Raw genomic sequence first — 5,689 nt, forward strand, 5'->3', positions numbered from 1 at the left:
AGTACAGTGCAGGAAAACTACACTGTTGTATGTATGGATGTACCAACTCTCAGAGCATGGAAAATACATTCAAACATTAGCTTGCTCTTAATTTTTATATTAAGAAGTCAAGTGCGGTAAGATCAAGCAAGAAGTAACTGCCCAAGGGTAAGCTATTGAAGAAGGAACAGGTCCCTTTCTGGAACTTAGGCTTCAGACCTCAGAACCCCTGGTCTTCCTCCTAGGATATTTTGAAACTGTCCCAGAGCATCTCAGGGGTAACACAGTCATAGCAAGGCAGTGAATTTTAGCTAAAGTTGTAACTATGCTCACAGAGAACTTCCTACTTTAAAAATATTTGCTTTGATCCTCGTGTCTCTGAAAGTGAGTGTATTGTGGGCGGCTGCACTCTCCCTGAGGTAGCTTCCTTGGCTTGGGGATAAGTTGTTGGTCAAGTATACGTTACCAGATTGGTTAGTTCTTGACTCTGTCTCAATGGCTGAAGAATTCCCCTTCAATTCTTAGGCGAGGAACTCAACATACTGATTAATTAGAAAACTAAGGTGCTGCTAAAAAACAAAGGTTTGTGAAGCTGGTCCTGTTTGGTTTGTACCGAAGTCACCGGAGAGCCTTTTGTCTGTCTGTTGCATGGCTTAAGTGAAGGATTAAACATACCCAGACACTTAATAAGGCATTAGTTACGCAAGCCTTACATATTTTACCGAGCATTTTAAGCAAAAGCTTAAATTCTCAAGAAAATTAGGCCAAAGTAGGAATTTCTTTCTTTCCTAAGAGACCAAACGAGGCTCTAGGAACTATTAACCATTAACAAATGAGTAGCATTGAAAAAAAAAAAAGATTTAAATGCCTGGATATTCCAAACAGACGTGTGTACTGCTCGTTGCTAGGACGAGTGTCAGAAGTGAATCCATTGTGACTGGCTGCCTAAATGCAGTGTCTCTCACTATTTTTAGGCTCCTACTACATCCTCTGCATGAAGGCTCGCCCTTGCCCTTCTGCCTAGCTCCATCCGACTTGCACACACGTAAACGCACACACACACACACACACACACACACACACACAGAGCTTATCAGTGCGATCCACTGCTTTTGCTTTGTGGGTAGAATATTGTGCTTTGCCACACGTTTCAAAGCTGCAAGCTTTTGTTAGCTCCCTTTGGAAATCTGCGATGGTGTGAAGCGACCTTCTGTCCCCACTCAACGGAGTGCAAACATAGTTTAGTTCTTGCTAAAGACCTGGATCCTATCTTCGAGATCGGATGATCCAATCAGAGCCTCCAGCAGGACTGCTTATAGCCGGTCTGGTTCCAATGTGTGAAATGGATATAATGTTTCAGAGTGTGTAGCTGACTAACTGCTGCTTCCGTTTTATGCCTTCAAGATAAGCCCTTGGCAGGGATTTTTTATAAGCACACACAAAAGAAAACAACACAAGGTATGTATACCTAAATACCAATAGTGATATGCTGTGGGCGGGAAATTGAGCACAATTGGAGCTTACTGTGAAAAGAAGAGGCTTTAGAGAACTTCTCGTTTGGATTCTAGGTCAAGCTGTGTTGCTAAATATACTCTGAGCCTTGGGTAAGCTGCCTCGTCCTTCTGGGCCTTTGCTGTTCTCTGTGCAGATGGAGTTAGAAATGTCTCCACTGGCTGGTCTGAGAGGTACAGACGCTGCTGTTCATATGTGAACTCTCTTGTTCTCTCTGGTCACCGTTCTCTTTCCCCCTCCACAGTAAGCTACAACCTGAGAGTCTGTACACGTGTCTAGATGCTCCTATGTACGGGTGGAGAGAATGTACCTGTGACAAGAAGCCTGCGTGTAGGTGTGGCTTTTGAGCCCAGCACTGAAATTTAAAAACAAAAGACAAAATAACAAAAAAAAATATTTTTACATTATTTGGCATGGGCCATTTTGAATATTTGAACAACTGTTGTATTTCTAATGTTTACTATTTTGACCCCAAAATACATAAAATAGACTTGTAATTAAAAGAGAAAGTATAAATGAATGATCATATGCCTGAAAAAAATATGTGAATGTTTTTAAATGCATTATTTTATATATCAATCAAAATAATTGAATTCTAAATGATAAAAATGAAAAAAAAATGAAAAAGAAAATGCTTTCAAAAGATGTGTTAGAGAAAAAGAAATGATAGCAGGGTTTTACCGAGGGGCACACTCCAGGTTTGAAAAATGGCTGTGTGTGTGTGTGTGTGTGTGTGTGTGTGTGTGTGTGTGTATCTAGCTCTCTGAATAAAAATAGACCATGGTCTTGGTGACATGACCTTGCAGAATGTCTACAGTATAGCTTAAGTTAGGGTATTAGAATACAGTATTCCGACACTAATGTGGGGCATAGTCACTGCTATGTCTACAACCAAGCTTATTTGAAATTGGTGAGTTTTCCTGGGTTCTTCAGTCAAAATAATTTATTTATTTTTATTTTATGTACATTGGTTTTTTTACTGCATGTATGTACTTGTGAGGGTGTCAGATCTCCTAGACCAGTAGTTAAAGACACTTGTAAGCTGCCATGTGGGTGCTGGGAATTGAACCCAGGTCCTCTGGAAGTGCAACCAGTGCTCTTAACCACTGAGCCATCTCTCCAGCCGCCAGCTATTTTCTTTATGGTAAGACAATACTTATTTTCAAAATTTCACTCAATTCATTTTATATTTACTTTAAGATACTTTTCAGAGAAAGAACACTTTGCAGAGTAAAAAAATGAAACTACGAACCTGGCGTTGGTCTCCCCAAAGCCTGGTTAACACCAATAGAGTAGCGGACAGAGAAAACGTAGGTATGCACACATATCGTTGCAACATAAAAAAATCGAAATTCTATACTCTGCAACAAAACGGATGGGGCTAGGGGAGGTTTTGAAGTGAAGGAAGTCAGACAAAAAAAAAAAAAAAGCAAACACCTAAACACCTCTCTCCTACACGGAAGAGTAAATATCGAATCCGCATGAAGAATGGTAAGAGGAGTAAGGGACATTGGGTAATGGTTCCCAAAACATAGTGCAGAGAAGGAACGCATTCTCATCCGGACGTCAGGTGTGGGTTTGTAGCTCTAACAGTCTTCTCTATATTCTATGTAAATAACCAGAAGAAAGGATCTTGAAGAGTCCAAATGAAAACTACCGAAGGGCAGGAAGTGTCAGTTTTTATTTGATCACTATGCCTCATATACACGTCTCGAAATATACAGTGCACCTCATACGCCTGCACATCCATTACTCGTCAATAAAGCAAATTAGATATTCAAGCAGATTAAAGTGCTGACCACTCTGACTGCATCAATCAATCTTGTGCACATGTATCTAGTCGCCACACAGTATCCTGTAGATTGTAGTTTTGCTACCTACTTTAAGTTCTGAGCAGACTGGGTTACCAGCTCTCAACCAGAGGATATCGGATCCGTGGATGAAAAGCACAGACGTTGCTCAATTTCAACCTGTCTTCTTGGCTCAATTGCTGGGGGCTTCTAATGTACCGTGGCTAGCATGCCCTTTCCAAAACTTAGCTCAACACCGCTCAACCTGCCCTCAGCTTCAGCTGCTCAGTTACCTTCAGTCCCAGCTCTACAATGTAGTCTCCCTCCTGGAGAAGCGGTCTGTGGCCCCTCAGGCAGAGATCTCACATGGCTGGTCATCTTTTCTACCTCCATAGTATGGCAAAACAAAACAAAATAAAACAAAGCAACAATAACAAAAAAAAAAAAGAGAGAGAGAGAGAGAGAAAAGAAAAGAAAAGAGAGAAAAACCTTCCTTTCCTCTCTCCGGTGTGCGTCTGCTCGTTTGCCCTCGGGAACCTGGAAGTTCCACCTATTCTGCCCTGCTCATTGGCTGCTAGCATCTTTATTGATGGGTCAAGGACCAATCGGGGAACAGGACCTCAGAGTCAGAACCACTACAATGTCCCCTAAACACGTACAACTGGGACAATAAACAATAAAGTTGCCAAACCCTGCAGCCTTCAGTCTCTCCAGGAAGATACGGGAATCCTGGATTTGAGTGGAGAAGGTCAAATGCTTTCTCTCTCCTTAACTCCCCAGATTCTAATGCGCTTCCTAGGCTGGGAAAGTGTCGCACATGTGATGTGTGTCTCTAATTCCAGGCCGAGGCCAAGGGAAGCATTGTTTTCCCACAGAATGGAGCCTCTGCCCAGTACCTCCCCATGCAGGAAGGACCCTCAGTGGCCTTGTGGAGACTGCCATGCTTCATCAGGCACATGATATGATGGGAGGACATGGTGCCTTTGTCACTGAGCAGGACGTCAGGAAGCTGAGAGAGACGTTGACTTTGGGGGACCCGTTGAGGAGGAACACAGGATCAAGGTAGAGACAGAAGGGTTGACTGACTACTGTCAACGACACGTGCTACCACCGCTCCACACTGACACACTGCGCGTCTATATCCCTGTTCGGTCCCTGCGCCGTGAATGCCACCCCGGAGGGAAGTGACGGTCAGAGTCAGGTTTTAGTACAAAATCAACCAGTGCCAAATAAGAATTAATTTCTAGAATTATTTCACACCTGATCGGTGGCGCTCATGTAGTCGAGCATTGATGAGAAGTACAGAGATGAGTTCGGCTCTCCTGCTTGGGAGAGGGGGGTGGGGGTGGGTATGACTGCTCCCACTGTTAGAATTGTGACCTCCCTCAGTCATCCCAAGTCTCATCGAATGGTCTCTTGAAGTTTGGAAGCTGAGAGGAAACGGAGCATGGCAGAGAAATTGGGGCCTTTCCTACCGAGCACTGCACAGTTCTTGAAGCAGTCGCTCGGCAGCCGCGGCTCGGCTCGTAATGAAGTGCACGGCTTGACTCTCAGCACCTCGCATTCAGGAACTTCAGTAACAAACTCCTTTCACGTTTGTTCCAAAGATTCCTGTCACAGCCGAGGGGAGCGCCGGGGCTCATGAAAGGTTTCCTCACAGGTTCCGAGCGGTGCGTGTGCGGGGGGGTGGAGAAGACCCCCAGAAGGTGGCCTCTGAAGAGCTGGGGACTCAAGACTCTTCAAACGGAGCCAAAAAGAACTCGTTTCTAAACGGTGTTCTCCCTGCTCTTTAAAACGGCGAAAAGCAGAGTCACAGAGGTGCAGTCAGCAATTCCGAATAATGTGAACTTCATCGCACGCAGTGCGGAATGGGCGTTGTCCACTAATACCGAGGAGGGCAGAGATGAGCCATTTATATACGGGGAAGGTAGTCAAACTGGCTGCAGTATAAATAAAAATCTTGTGATAACGGAAACAAATATGTTGAATGCTGTCCAAGAGCAAATCAGAGAGGGAGAAGCCCCTCTCTCTGGGTTCTTGGCTCCAGAAGTTAAGATCAAGTGCTTTGCATGTGGAATGAGAGAAGTTGTGTGCAATGTTTTCATGGTTCTGCTTCTAATTGCACCATTTCTGGCCTTTGCAGTGAGTGGATTCCCACCTCCCTGCCAAACCTCAGCCGATAAAGGAAACAGATTCCCTTTGGATAGCAACCCATTCTTCTGGTGTCACAGTGAAATCCCTTGTCCTATCTTGGGGTCCTCCTCCGAGTGCGGGAAGGAAGAGACAGAAGCATTGCCTGGGGGGCTGCAAGGTCCTCATAAACCTGAAATTAGGGGCCCGGAGTCTTCCAATTTACCCGGTAGTGTACCAGGCACCTTCCCCTGCCTGTTCTAATTGCTCCCAGGCGC

At 44.5% G+C, this 5,689-nt stretch overlaps 1 long non-coding RNA gene across 1 annotated transcript; it reads left to right on the top strand.

The window, feature by feature from the left end:
- The first annotated feature begins 991 nt into the window (after positions 1 to 991).
- On the top strand, positions 992 to 2,925 carry LOC120094760 (uncharacterized). The gene is made up of 2 exons (XR_015629773.1): positions 992 to 1,437; positions 1,548 to 2,925. It is a non-coding gene; the product is annotated as an uncharacterized LOC120094760 (long non-coding RNA).
- Positions 2,926 to 5,689: the final 2,764 nt, after the last annotated feature.

The sequence above is a fragment of the Rattus norvegicus genome, chromosome 9, assembly GCF_021556685.1.
Source record: "Rattus norvegicus strain SHRSP/BbbUtx chromosome 9, alternate assembly SHRSP_T2T, whole genome shotgun sequence".
In the NCBI taxonomy this organism is placed as follows: domain Eukaryota; kingdom Metazoa; phylum Chordata; class Mammalia; order Rodentia; family Muridae; genus Rattus; species Rattus norvegicus.